At 36.1% G+C, this 15,148-nt stretch overlaps 1 long non-coding RNA gene across 3 annotated transcripts in view; it reads left to right on the forward strand.

Annotated features, from left to right (window-relative positions):
* Positions 1-3,415: 3,415 nt before the first annotated feature.
* The window catches only part of LOC139084999 (uncharacterized), a 426,452-nt gene continuing 414,719 nt past the window's right edge, over positions 3,416-15,148 (forward strand). For all 3 annotated transcript variants that reach the window (XR_011542937.1, XR_011542938.1, XR_011542939.1), the window contains exon 1: positions 3,416-3,722. This is a non-coding gene — a long non-coding RNA (uncharacterized lncRNA). The remainder of the gene's footprint in view (positions 3,723-15,148) is intronic.

Consider the following 15,148-nt stretch of genomic DNA (forward strand, 5'->3'; position numbering starts at 1 on the left):
ACTCCCTGTGATACGATGATCAAGGAGGCATGATTTGAAGCTTGAGCCATATACTGATACTATTTTTTCTGAGGAATTTGCTATATTTGTTTAATACAAATAGGATAATGATAACAAAAAGGTAGTAAATTTTTGCATAACTATAGCTAACCAATTGTTCAGACTCTACACAATAATCAGTAATCCACAATACTAAGAAACACATTACAGTCAGCATCTTATTTTTCCCCAATAATTGTTTTTTACATAGCTGAGATTAATAGGAAATAATGCCATTTAAATTATATTAGTTTTAAAACAGATAACGAGATTTGGGTCCAAAAAAGGATTTAAATACCATGTGATCCAGCTATTCCACTGCTGGGTATTTATCCAAAGACATTGAAAACACAAATGCATAAAGATACATGCATCCCTATGTACATCATAGCATTATTCACAATAGTCAAGACTTGGAAGCAACCTGGGTGCCCATCAAGGGACTAATGGATAAAGAAGATGTGGTATATATGCACAATGGAATACTATGCAGCCACAAGAAGTGATGAAATCCGGCCATTTGTGACAACATGGATGGACCTTGAGTATATCATGTTAAGTGAAATAAGTCAGGGAGAGAAAGTCAAATAACTTATGATCTCTATCTAGAATATAAAAACAATGACAAACAAACACATAGAGACAGAGATTGGATTGGTGGTTACGAGAGGGGAAGGGGGCGGGAGGAGGGCAAAAGGGGTGATTAGGCACATGTGTGCAGTGATGGACTGTAATTAGTCTCTGGGTGATGAACATGATGTAATCTACACAGAATTCAAAATATATTACATTGTACACCTGAAATTTATATAACGTTATAAACCAATGTTACTGCAATTAAAAAAAAAGGATTTAAAGTAACTCTAGCATTAATGATGAGCAAGGTTATTTTTCCATGTAACCTCTCCATGAAGTGAAGCACATCCAAACCAGGTTTCTTTTTCCCTTAGTCTCCTTCCCCAGGGGTCTCCCTAATTTTTCACTGGCTCTAGATTAAAGAAGCAGTTTGACTCTCTTTCACTTCCTAACAAACCTGGTGCCTGATAAATGTTCACGGAGAGCATTATGCTCTGGGGAACTTAGATCTGTACGTATTAATCACCAAGTGGATAGTTTATTTCCCTCTTTTTTTCTGCTTCCCACTGTCAGAATTTCAGCTGATATATGGACGTGAAGAAGAATGTAGCCAACTCAGTGTATGCAATTCGCCTAACACAAGCTTGAGTTTTTGTTCTCAGGTTGTCCTCCTTGTCTTTGTATTTTGAAGAGGTTTTAAATCTTTCTCTTTTCCTTTACTGTCACTGTCACCATCTTTTGCAGTTCCTTTGGCAGCTTCCTCACCATTCCGTTCAGGTTGTAAAAACTCCTCTTATTTTTTTTTATTAAGATTATGATAGTTAACAACCTTGTGAAATTACAATTGTACATTATTATTAGTCATGTTGTAGGTACACCACTTCACCCTTAGTGCCCTCCCCCCACCCCCCCTTTCCCCTGGTAATCACCGATTGGTTCTCTTTGTCTATATGTTAACTACCACCTGTGAGGGGTAAACTCTTCCTATTTTAACCGGCTTTTAACCCATCCTCTCCATTCTGCTTTTCACAGCATTCGAACCTGGCTTTGATCCCCTTTCTTCCTCTTTCTTCTCATTTCTCCACTTTTTTTTCTTTTGGTTTTCATTCCAAATGTTTCCTTACGGTGGCAGTGGATTACTCAGTAGGCAGTTCACCTCGGTCGGGCTACTGTTTGGAAAGCAGATTTCATCTTAAGCAGAGAAATAGGAACGCCTGAAGAAGGACACCCTTTGCAGAACCAAACGCGAGGCTAATGCTTCCAGACCCCCCTCCCTTTTGGAATAGTGGGCGACATCTATCTCTTCAGTCCTGACACTTATTATTCTGTCCTTAGGATATTTTGAAGACCCATAAAAATTTGTTGATAAAATTCAAACTTCTGCATTTATTTTTCAAGTAATTTTCTTTGGGAAATCTATTTCTTGGGATGTTGGAATTTCTGTAAGATAGAAAATACAAAGAAAAGGAGGGGCCAAGCCAGGGATTATTATCACATCAAATGGGGTGAAAATATATTCCTTTGGAAGCGTGTCCTCATTCTCTTTAATTGAGCCCCTACTTGTTTCTCAGCTGTTCTCGGTTGTAGTCTGATAGCTTTCAACCTAACTGTTTTGTTTCTCCCTTATTCCCATTTATAATGTCAACTTATATTTAGGGCAGTGAGAGTTAACTTGCTTACTGTGACATTGTAATCAATTAATCACCTTTCGCTTTCCTTTCTGCCTTCCTATTGGCTGGTTTGTAATTAAGCCATGGGGCAAAAGCCATTTCAAGACAGAGTCTGTCAGCTTGTTCAGCAGTTCATTTATTCGTTTGATAAGATAACCTTTTCAGAGCGACATCTAATCAAAAGCACCAAGTTTAACAAAGAGTAGGATTCTTCAGAAATTCATGTCTGGATTCTAGCTGGGTCAGATCATAATGATCACAGAACTGTTCTCTGAAAATTGGGAATAGAAATGTAATCTGTAGCCTTCTGATGATTAGGCTCTGTGTCAAGATGTTGATAAAGACTATAGACTATGAGGCAGTTGACAGCTAAGTACCTAGAATACAGAAATGTAATTTTCCCTAACATTAAATTTTACTGTATAAACCTAAATTTACTTACATCTTAAACTCACAGATGTTTAAACTTTTTCTATTAAAGAACTATATTTTGTGAGGAAATTTTATCTTTTTCTGTATTTTATACTGTTCCTTATCTAGTGAAATATTATCCTGATCTCCTTCCCTTTATATAAGCAAAATGTCATGTCTGAGAAATACTTTATTTTCTTTGTATAGAAAAAGATGGTATAAATCTTTACTACAAGATTTAATTCAATTTTTTGTGGAGGAGGATTCTACTTATGCTAAGGGTACACCTCCAATATCAACTCATCATACAGATAGTTTTCACCAGGGTAAATCCACTCTAGAGTCCAGCAGAATAAACAACATCATGCATTTCCTTAAATCTAAGCTCCCTCTCTCTTGCAGAAAGGATCATAGTCCCTTTGCTTTGCAATTATAGAAATTCTGCTTCTTTCGACACACTTATGATTTATTTGGAAAAACATATTTTATTGTTATTGGTCACTTTACATTCCCTTTCCCCCCATGGAAATTATGATACATTTTACTTATTTTTATTAGAGCCACCCTTATTTGCACCCTTTTTCCTACCTAACAAAGCATTAGCACACCAAAAAGGGAAGTCGTGGTGGCCATGGTGATGCCCTCTCCACATCCCCTTTCTAAAAAGTACTTGCTGCCCCTTTAAGAAAGTTTGTTGTCTCAGCTGTGAGAGATGCTTTGGCAGACAAGCTTCAGCTGGCAGCACCTTCAAGGATGGCTTCAGCTCCACAGAACTTCCTCACCGAAGGTCCTGTCCTTCAGAGGGTAGCCCACATCAAATGACGGTGGAGGAGGGTAGACATCTGTCAGACCATTTCAGCCCAACAAAGGACAACTGTAATGGGTTGTTTTAGCCCAAGCTTCCGCATGAAGTTGGAACTGCTCCTACTGCCAGATCCTTCTTCCTGCCTCCACTTTCCATGAGCGCTGATGAGTCTTAGAGTCCATCTCAGTGTCCTTCCCGGAGAACCCGACTCGTGAGACATGGTAAGGTTTCTTACATTCCTTTCATATTCTCAAACCGTGAACTCTATTTTATTATTCAATATCATATATGTCAAATAGTATTAATTATGATTAAGATCATAATCATATAAAATGAGCATTTCTTTGTTTCGCCTATTAAATGCTCATAAGAGAAGATGCTTAGAATGGGATTAAAATGCTATGTTACATTTATTGAGTACTTGCCACATACTAGGCTTTGTTAAATGTATTCTATTGGTACCACTTATTTTATGTAATCCTCAAGCAGTTGAAGAAAGAGACATATAGCATTTAAAGTAACTTGGACAATGTTATATGTTTACTAGAAAGTACTAAAATCTAGATTTTGAATCCAGGTAATCTGATCTCAGAGTTCCCATTCCTAGCTTGCCTTTGAGATGATTGAATTCACATGAGCATAAGCATGTATCAGACTCACATGGAAGTCTTGTTAAAACACAGATTGCTGGGCCCCACTGGCAGAGATTTTTCAATCAGTAAATTTGGGGTGTGGCCAGACAATTAGCATTTCTCTCATTCTCAGGCAAGGTTGATGCTGTTGTTCCAAGAGCACATTTCCAGAAACACTGGTTTAAATAACATTGCAGACTCCCTCTCAGTTTGTCTGCATGTGATATAGCTGAATCTGTTATCTGTGGATTTAGACTAATTGTTTATATGGCCACCGGCAAAATGAGGTGAATAGATATACTGCCCTATTTCTTTAGCTGCGTATGATACTACAACAGATATCATTTGTATATGAACAATGGAGTTAAACCTGGGTTAACCTGGGTTAATGCCTTTTGATTTTTATCACTTAATCTAATTTTGTTATAACAATCTAAAGATCTGAAAATGCTAAGGGGTGGAGGGATCGCAGTGATGGTCTTTCTTTTTAATTTTTCTTTCTTTTTAAATTTTACACAATTCTTCGGTATTAAAAAGAGATTTTTAAACAAGCATATTAATTTTACAATTAAGAAAGAAAAAAGAACGTAAAGTAAAAGGAGGAGAAGTAGAAAGAAGACAACAAAAGAACAGCTAGGCCATTTTACCCTTGATTGAATATACAGTTCTGTTATAACATGATATATGCATTTTTAAAATTGCCTCACTAAGCAAAATTGCACAATAAAAACCACAGGGACTATGGAAATATGGGAACAACACTCAAAGATTTGCTCAGTAACACACTTCTAAAAAAGATAGAAACCTAATAAAAATGTAGCACAGTTTTACGTATGTTTTAAATGGTTACGAAATGCATATATACTACAATAAATGTCAGTTTATCTTGAAAAAGACCTGACACTTGCTTCTAGAAAGTGTGTCAGCATCAGGCAGCTTGTGAAGTGTTGGAGGAAGCATTATCTGAAATTGGATGTAAAGTTGTAACACCCAACGTGGAAGGTGGATGGGTGCGGCTGGTCTTCCTCTCCACATTGGCACCAAACATCACAGTAACAAATCTATCTCATTCTTAATCCTGAGACACGTTTTGCTTCCTTTGAGATGCGGATGCTTTGAGAGATGCATTTTTCTTTTTCTTTTTTTTTTTATTTTTGAGAAGGACTAGCCCTGAGCTAACATCTGCCAATCCTCCTCTTGTTTTTGCTGAGGAAGACTGGCCCTGAGCTAACATCCATGCCCATCTTCCTCTATTTTATATGTGGGGTGCCTACCACAGCATGGCTTGCCAAGCGGTGCCATGTCTGCACCCGGGATCTGAACTGTGAACCCCGGGCTGCTGAAGAGGAAGCTGCGCACTTAACCGCTGCGCCACCGGCTGGCCCCCAGAGATGCATTTCTAATAGATGCCTCTTTGATCAAAATTGAAAAGTTGATCTAATGTATATCCTTCTACTTCAAATATGTTTTGTACCACGGCTGGAGATTTTTTTCCCCTCCGATTTCTCATATGCACTGGTGTCCCAACAGCTGAAGACTTCAGAAATGATGGCAAAGTTGGAAATCACTAAATCAGCCACTAAAGCACTAAAATGAGCCACTTCTACAAGGTTTGGCAATAAGGTCTTCACGCACAGATACACACGTGGAAATAGTGCTTTATTTTTGTTTGTGTGACAGGTTGTTTCTGAATCTTTGTTGTTTGTTCTTCAATCCATATGCTCGATAAGTCTTCCTATTTTTTAAAAATTTCTCAAGTCCCTGTTGTCATGACTTCACAGCACTTGAAGTCGTTCTTTCATTTTTGTGTCATTGTTTGTGCTTTTCTACCATGTAGATTTCTTCACAGCTAAAGAGATAGCAAATAGTTTCTTCCAAAAGGCTTTATTATTTCAATCTTCTCCTCAATACCTAAAGATTTTCTTTCTCATTCACCGGTTAGTGTTTTGGGAAAGAAGAATTATTCATGTTTGGAAAGTTGAATGATATCTATATACCTATCCTCTCACAAATGCAAGAAAATAGCAAAACACATCCTAGTTGAATAACACACAAAGTGAACCAAGACCAAGGTGGCTGGTGGATGTTTGTGGTCTGTGCTTGTGCGTGTTTTGTGTTTTTCGAGAAAGAAATTATGCATAAGCAAACATGAAACTTCCATTATATTCAAATTGTTCACTAATATATCAATTGCACGGAATGGAATTGCCTTTTTTTAAACAAGTGTTGTAGCAGAATGGCCTCTCTATGCTGATGACTGTATATGCTTATAAAATATAAAATCATAGAAATCGTGCCTGTGGAAGAATAAATGTGGAAGGCATGCCTTGGATTGGTTGTACAAGGTAGCATCTTATATTACAGAGACTTTTCTTTTAATGTATTTTTCATGCTGAAGTCTTCTGATTGCATGGAAGATAGGTTATTTTCCAGATAAATATTTCCAAGTTAAGACTAGGATTTTTCTGGTCTTTTCTGAACACTTTCCACCATTGGTTCTTAGCAAGCGTGAGCATCAATTGAAGGAGTTTTGCTGACATGATTTAACAGATATAACTATTAACACGATTCTTATGTCTAATTTCATATACAGTGTTTTCTTCTAAAATAATATGCTTTGTTCCACCTGCTTCCATGCTTTTATGGATTATTAGAGCTGACAGTTCCCTTAGAGACCAGAAGTTCATTACCCCCATGTAATGTTATTACCCCATATTATAGATGAGAAAAGTGAGGTTCAGAGAAGCAAAGTGCTCCCTCCCTTCACACACAGCAGGACCTGTAATGCAGACCTTTCTATTCACATTGCTGTGGTTGTTTATTTTAAATATAATTTTGTTCCTTATTGCAAACCTTACTCTGTAATCACCACATACACTCTCCAGGGTAAAATAAGCTTTCTGGAACCCTGAAGCAAGGAAAATCCTTTCTCAAACTCACCATCAATTTATCTGAGATGCCTTAACATAAAATCAATCTATTCTCAAGAACTTTTCCCTGACCCACCCATGCTTAGCAGACAAGGAAAGGTATTTCTGCACACTGGAGTGTAATGTGCAATATAGCTATTTCTGGATTTTTCAAAAGTCAACAGATCTAGAACAGGTGGGCATAACTGAAAACAGTTTCCTGTGGAGTTTTGCATTTCCGCCTTCTTTAGACCACATTTCCCAAAGAGATCTCCCCTGCCTGTCAAGTACACACATATCCAAGGGTTTTCCACCACTTCTGAAAGGCATGAACCGGCTCCTCTCTGGAGTGGAAGATTGAGACTTCAATGGGAGTTCTGCCTGTTTGCAGTGATGTGGCTAGTTAACCTCTCGAGGACTTTATTTGTAGACAAGTGACCCACTCATGGATTATTGTAAAGATTAAGGAAGATGATATATTAAAAGTGGCTGGCAACAGTAGGCTCTAAAATGTCATAGATAGTGTCATTCCCTCTACCGGAAATGTAGCATCACCCCCGCTGGTTAAGTGAGAGAGCTGCAGAGAACAACTGCGTGAGTTTGTGTCTAGATTGCCACTTACTAGATAAGCATCTTCTGTCAAGTTCTTTAAACCTGTTGAACATCACTTCTTTTGTCTATAAAATGAGAGACAATACTAGTACTTATCCTATTGGGTTGTTATAAGAATTAAATGAAATAGCATGATATACTTAAAACCGTATTTGTTATTATTTATACCCTCCACTCACCCAGTAGGAAAATTTCTTTAGTGACTTCATATGTTTTTCTCAGTGGCACAGAGAACATAAGGAATCAGGCTTCGGGTGAGCTTCTATTATCAGAGACAAATTATAAAGAGAACGGAACACAAAGATCTACCGTTTTCAACTAGTTTCAATGCCGTTTCTTCTATTTTGTAGTTTAATCCTGATCTTCTGACAAAAAGTATGATTTTTTAGAGTACTATAAATAAAGCCTAGAGTTCTTCTATGCAAAATCTTGACTATGTAATTTATAAATGCATTACATGCCTCACTGACCAAACATACCTTATTCAAACAATCACATTCAAGCACCTGGAGAATTCTAGAAAAAAGGAAATTGGAGCATAAATGGATAGGGAAAGCTGCACAGTGAAACTGTGGGTGCGTAAAGCTACACCTTCCGATAGAGAGGCAGCTTTATGTCTGCAGTTAAAACTTAATCTCCCATTATAACTCAGCCCAAGGTCTAATGGGACAGAGGAGGGCCTGTGGAGTGAGGGCGAGACTTTTATTCATGCACACGCAAATAGCAGATGGGAAATACAGTGCAATTATACAGAGAATTCTAGGCACAATAAATAAATGCACTCGTTTGTTACATTTGCCTCATTGTGAAAGTAATATTTTAACATTCTGCTCTCAGCTTTTGCAATTGATTTCTTTTACTTGTCTTACATTTTTTAAACAAACAACTGAGTTAAAAAAAAATGTTTTTTCAGTTGTCAAGCAGTTAGTACTAATACCCACCTTATTTGAAAGAGTCAAAACAAGGTTAATGCAGGTGTATCGACATCTTAATGGCTCCTGATAAGGTAATAGCTCCTTAAGAAAAGAAAAGAGAAAGGGTTAGATAGTACAGAAAAATCTAATATAACAGGATAAAGTTATAGTAAATAAACACTTTTTTGTGTTTGGAATTCAGGCACGATAGTATAACAATAATTTTAAAATAAAGTTCTGATTAATAGTCATCAACAAATTAATGAGAAGTTAGATACAATATTTTTGATTAAACTATCTACAATATTATTAATACTAGTGTGTATTAAGGGCAATATAAATTAGAAAATGTGCTAAAAGTGATGCTGGACTTCCAGCCTCCAGAACTGTGAGAAATGTTTCTGTTGTTTGTCAGCTACGTGGTCTGTGGTATTTGTTAGAACAGCCTGAACAGACTAAGACAAACTCCAACCTAATGCATCTGAGTCTTTCTTTTGTAGTGACTTGTAGTTCGGTTGTGCCAGAGAATATTCCCCAAATCCATACCTATAGAGAAGCCAACTGATAAACTCATTTTAACATTATTTTCCTTTTCTTTTTATACAATATTTAAAACAACTGGATGTAAACTTCCATGCCCACCCATTTACTGTTCCAGTCAGCCGTACTTGGTTGATGTACCTCTCAAGTGTCTATAAACAGACGCTTAAATACATGAACTAGTTAAGGCAAGGTTTATGAATTTGCACTAATTCCTCCTCAGTAATCAACCCAATCTAGTCATTAGTCAAAATAATCAGCTCAAGCCTAGTGATTACTCAAAATTTTCAAAATATTCTATGACTTGAGCAGTGAAATTCCCTTTCTGATCAAAAATCATGTGCGCTTTCATTTTTCTCACTTCTAACTCCTAACAGGCTGTTTGCACTATATCTCCCTACTTTCTCAGTTTACAAACTATCTTCTGATTTCACTTGCCTTGCTATTAATTCCAAAGCACGTGAATGCAATTTCAGTGATGTTCTGCGTGTATTGCATCAGGATTTGTACAGAGGACTTCGGCAGAATTCTGGGTTTTGAGTCTACTTCTAAAATATACTATATTTATAATCTTGGGCAGTTACATAATTTTTGAAACTCAATTCCTTCATCCTTGAAAATGGATTAATAACAGTAGTTACTGTATAAGTTTGGTGAAAGCAATGTAATGAGATAATCCAAGTAAAGCATATTGGCTGGCAAATGATCTGTGTTACTTAATATCAGTATACAGAATACCTTTACCAGGTTTAACTTTCACTAAAACTACTAGTTTGGGAACATTATCTTCTTTATGTTCTATTATTCCAAGGATGAATCTGTATCCTTATTAACCACACTTTCTTTAACATCTTGAGAGCTAGTCTGAACTGTCTTAAAGGAATTTATTGCATAGTCAAGAAATAACTTTTTCTCTGTCTTCTTCCTCAGAAAGAACTCCAGAATTTGACACATTTGACATTTTAATCTTTAAAATTCTTTTCCCCCCCAAAACCTGCTCATCCTTAGGTCTTCTTCCACTTCATCAATACATTCAGGTCTGTATCACTCTTTCTCCTACTCAAGGAAATGCCAGGGACCTAAATATGTTATTGTTTTACCAAAAGGGTTGGATTGTCAAGGCCGATTCACAGAAATCCGAGATCAGACCCAACACCAAACTATATCATTAATGTAAAAATCCAGATGCAGATTTTCCTGCTGTAGAAGTCCGCATCCAGCAGACACATCTTCCAAATTGCTTTAAGAATAACAGAAGAGTTCTGAACAGCCTGTAGGGAAATATTGTTCTCAAAGAATCTTGTTCAATTTTGAGCTCCCCAGTTTAATATTCTCAAAGAGGAAATGCCTGTATAACAAATTCCTTTTATTTAGCTGGGCAAGCCCCATGATTCCATAATTTTATTAAAAACAGGCAATCTAGGCAGGTTCAAATATGTACTAACAAAAAGCATTTTTTAGAAGGGTCCTCCGTTAAATTTCCATTAGCAATAGAGTTTAGCACATTTACAAAGATGTCTGATCAAGGCTATTCATTGCCTTCTCCTGTGTCCCTCTCAGTAAGGAAGGAGTGAGGCAGTTACATAAATTCATTCCATAGGCTTTCTTTTTCTCTTCAATTCAACTCTTGAATCTGATATTTCCCACAAAGTCTATCTCCATATCTCTAGTAAATTACTAGCTCAAACCTTCCTGCAAATGCCCTGCAGGCACATCAAATTCAAATATCTGCAAGAAAAAGCCATCATCTTCCTTTTATTTAAAATGTATTTTTCAATTTTTTCAATTTCTTTGAGCACACCAATGTACTCTCAGTCATTCAACCTTGACAGACATTCAAATCTTCAAGTATGTCGTGAACTGGCCTCATTTACTTTTTCTTTCTTTCTTTTTTCAGGTTTATTGAGGAAGAATCTGACAAACAAAATTGTAAGATATTTTAAGTGTAAAATGTAGTGATTTTATATACATACCCATTGTGAAGGGATTCCCTCCATTAAGTTAATTAACATATCCATCATCTCGTATGTTTACCTTTATTTTTTTTTGGTGAGAATATTCAAGTTCTACTCTCTTAGCAAATTTCCATGACACAATACAGTGTTATCGAGTATAGTCACTTTGTTATACATTAGACTCACAGATCTTAATCATCTTATAATTGAAAGTTTATAGCCTATTACCAGTTATTTCCTTCATCTCCCAGCCCCTGGCAACCGCTGTCCTACTCTCTGTTTCTATAAGTCTGACTTTTTTCTTTTCTATTATTTTAGATTCCACATATAAGTGATACCATGCAGTATTTGTCTTTCCCTGTCTGGCTTATTTCACTTAACAAATTGCCTTACAGTTCCATCCATGTATTTGCAAATGACAGAATTTACTTCTTTTTTAAGGCTGGATAATATCCCTTTGTATTTGTATACCATGTGTTCTTGATTCACTCATCTACTGATGGACACTTAGATTGTTTCCATAACTTGGCATTTGTGAATAATGGTTCAAGGAACATGGGAGCATAGATATCTCTTTGAAATAATGACTTAGTTTCCTTTGGATATATAGCCAGAATTAGGATTGCTGGATCATATGGTAGTTCTATTTTTAATTTCTTGAAGAACCTCCATTGTGTTTCCCATAGTGGCTGCACCATTTTACATTCCCACCCTCACTGTAAAAGGGTTCCCTTTTCTCCACATCCTCACAGCATTTGTTATCTCTTGTCTTTTTGAAAACAGCCATCTTAACAGGTGATATCTCATTGTGATTTGGACTTAGAGTTTCCTAATGATTACTGATGTTGAGCACCTTTTCGTGTACCTGTTGGCCATTTGTATATCCTCTTTGGAAAAATGTCTATTCAGGTCCTTTGCCCATTTTTTAATTGGGTTATTTGTTTTTTGCTGTTAAGTTGTATGAGTTCCTTGTATATTTTAGATATTAACCCCATATCAGATACATGGTTTGCAAATATTTTCTCCTATTACATAGCTTGCTTTTTCATTTCATTGATGATTTCCTTTGATGAGCAGAAGCTTTTTAGTTTGAGGCAATCCCACTTATTTATTTTTGCTTTTGTTGCCTTTGCCTTTGGTGTCAAATCCAAGAAATCATTGCTAAGAACGATGACAAGGAGTTAACCTTTTATATTTTGTTCTGGGAATTTAAAGGTTTAAGGTCTTATATTCAAGTCTTTAATGTATTTTGAGTTGATGTTTATGTATGGTGAAAGAGAGGGGTCCAGTTTAATTTTTTGCTGTCCAATTTTCCCAACATCATTTACTAAAGAGACTATCCTTTCCCCGTGGTATATTCTTGGCTCTTTTGTTGAAAATTAATTGACCATATATGCATGGGTTTATTTCTGGGTTCTCTATTTAGTTTCATTGATCTGTGTGTCAGTTTTATGCCAATCCCATACTGTTTTGTTGCTATAGCTTTGTAATATAGTTTGAAATCAGGAAGCCTAATGCCTCCAGCTTTGTTCTTCTTTCTGAAGTTTTCTTTTCCTATTTGAGGTCTTTCATGGTTACATACAAATTTTGGGATTGTTTATTCTATTTCTGTGAAAAATGGCAATGGAATTTTGATATGGATTAAGTTGAACCTATAGATCATTTTGGGTGGTATGGTCATTTTAACAATATTAATTCTTCCAATCCATGAAACAGAATATCTTTCCATTTTTTGTGTGTCTTTAATTTCTTTCATCAATGTCTTGTAGTTTTCAGGGTATAGATCTTCCACCTCCTTGGCTAAATTTATTCCTAAGTATTTTATTCCTTTTTGTGTGTGTGTGTGGAGGAAGATTGGCCCTGAGCTAACATCTGTGCCAATCTCCCTCTGTTTTATGTGGGATGCCCCCACAGTGTGGCTTGATGAGTGGTGCTAGTTCCACGTCCAGGATCCAAACCTGCGGACCCCAGGCCACCGAAGTGAAGTGCAGGAACTTTACTGCTATACTACTGGGCTGGCCCTGTATTTTATTCATTTCCATGCTATTGTAAATGAGATTGTGTTCTTAATTTCACTTTCTGCTAGTTTAATAACGTGTGTAGGAAAGTCAATAATAGTTGTGTGTAAAAACACAACTGATATTTGTTATATTGGTTTGTATCTTGCAACTTTACTGAATTCCTTTATTAGCTCTAACAGTCTTGTGGTGGAGTCTTGTTAGGTTTTTCTATTTATAATTTCATGTCATCTGCAAATGGAAATAATTTTACTTCTTTTCTGGTTTGGATGTGTTTTATTTCTTTTTCTTTCCTGATTTCTCTGGCTAGATTTTCCACTACTATGCTGAATATAAGTGATGACAGTGGGCATCCATGGCTTTTTCCTAATCTTAGAGGAAAAGCTTTCAACTTTCACCATTGACTATGAGGTTAGCTATGGGTTTGTCATATATGGCTTTTTTATGTTGAGGTACATTCCCTCTATACCCAGTTTGTTGAGAATTTTTATCATGAAAGCATGTTGAATTACAGACACTTTTTCTGCATCTATTGAGATGATCATATGGTTTTTACCCCTTATTTTTTTAACGTGGTGTGTTGCATTTTTGATTTGAGGATATTCAGTCATCCTTGCATCACTGGAATAAATCTCCCTAGATCGTAATCTAAGATCCTTTTAATGTCTGTTGATTAATGTGTTTTAATACGTGTAGTTTGACTGTATTTTGTTGAGAGTATTTACATCAATGTTTCTCAGGGATACAGGCCTATAATTTTCTTTTATTGTGGTGTCCTTGTCTGGCTTCATTAGTAGAGTAATGCTGGCATTGTAAAATGAGTTTGGAAGTGTTCCCTTCTCTTCTATTTTTTGAAAGAGTTTGAGAAGGATTTTTCTTAATTCTTCTTTAAATGTTTGGTAGAATTCACTAGTGAAGGAATCTGATCTTGGACTTTTCTTTGTTGGGAGGTTTTTGCTTACTGATTCAGTATCCTTACTAGCATTTGGTCTATTCAGATTTTCTATTTCTTCATGATTGAGTCTTGGTAGGTTGCATGTTTCTAGGAAATTATAAATTTCTTCCAGGTTTGTTGGCATATGGTTGTTCCTAGTTATCTCTTGTGATCGTTTGTGTTTGTGTGATATCAGTTGTAATGACTCCTCTTTTCTCTATAATTTTATTTATTTGATTCCTCTCTGTTTTTTCTGACATGTGTACTAAAGGTTTGTCTATTTTGTTTATATTTTCAAAACACCAGCTCTTAGTTTCATTGATCTTTTCTATTGTCTTTTTAGTCTCTATTTCATTTATTTCCACTCTGATCTTTGCTATTCTCTTCCTTCTGCTAACTTTGGGCTTAGTCTTATCTTCTTTCCCTTGTTACTTGTGTTATAAAGTTAGGTGTTTGTTTTTTTTTTTAAAGATTTTATTTTTTCCTTTTTCTCCCCAAAGCCCCCCGTACATAGTTGTATATTCTTCGTTGTGGGTCCTTCTAGTTGTGGCATGCGGGACACTGCCTCAGCATGGTCTGATGAGCAGTGCCATGTCCACGCCCAGGATTCGAACCAACGAAACACTGGGCTGCCTGCAGCGGAGCGTGCTAACTTAACCACTCGGCCATGGGGACAGCCCCCTAAAGTTAGGTTTTTTATTTGAGTTCATTCCTTTTTCTTGAGCAGGCATTTAACACTAGAAACTTTCCTCTTAGAACTGCTTTTGCCTCATCCTAAAACTATTAGTATGTAGTATTTCTATTTTCATTTGTCTCAAGATTTCTTTTTTATTTTCTATGACTCAATTGCTCAGAAACATATTGATTAATCTCCATATATTTGTGAATTTTCTAGTTTTACTCTTGTAATTGACTTTTAGTTTCATATCCTTGTTGTCAGAAAAGATGGTTGATATAATTTCAATTTTCTTTTATTTATTAATATCTGTTTTGTGACCTAACATATGATCTATCCTGGAGATTGTTCCATGTGTGTTTAAGAAGATTGTGTATTCTACTCCTGTTGGATGGAATGTTTTGTAAGTATCTGTGAATTCCATCTGTTCTAATGTGTAGTTCAAGTCCAAATTTTC

The sequence above is a fragment of the Equus przewalskii genome, chromosome 8 (assembly GCF_037783145.1).
Source record: "Equus przewalskii isolate Varuska chromosome 8, EquPr2, whole genome shotgun sequence".
In the NCBI taxonomy this organism is placed as follows: domain Eukaryota; kingdom Metazoa; phylum Chordata; class Mammalia; order Perissodactyla; family Equidae; genus Equus; species Equus przewalskii.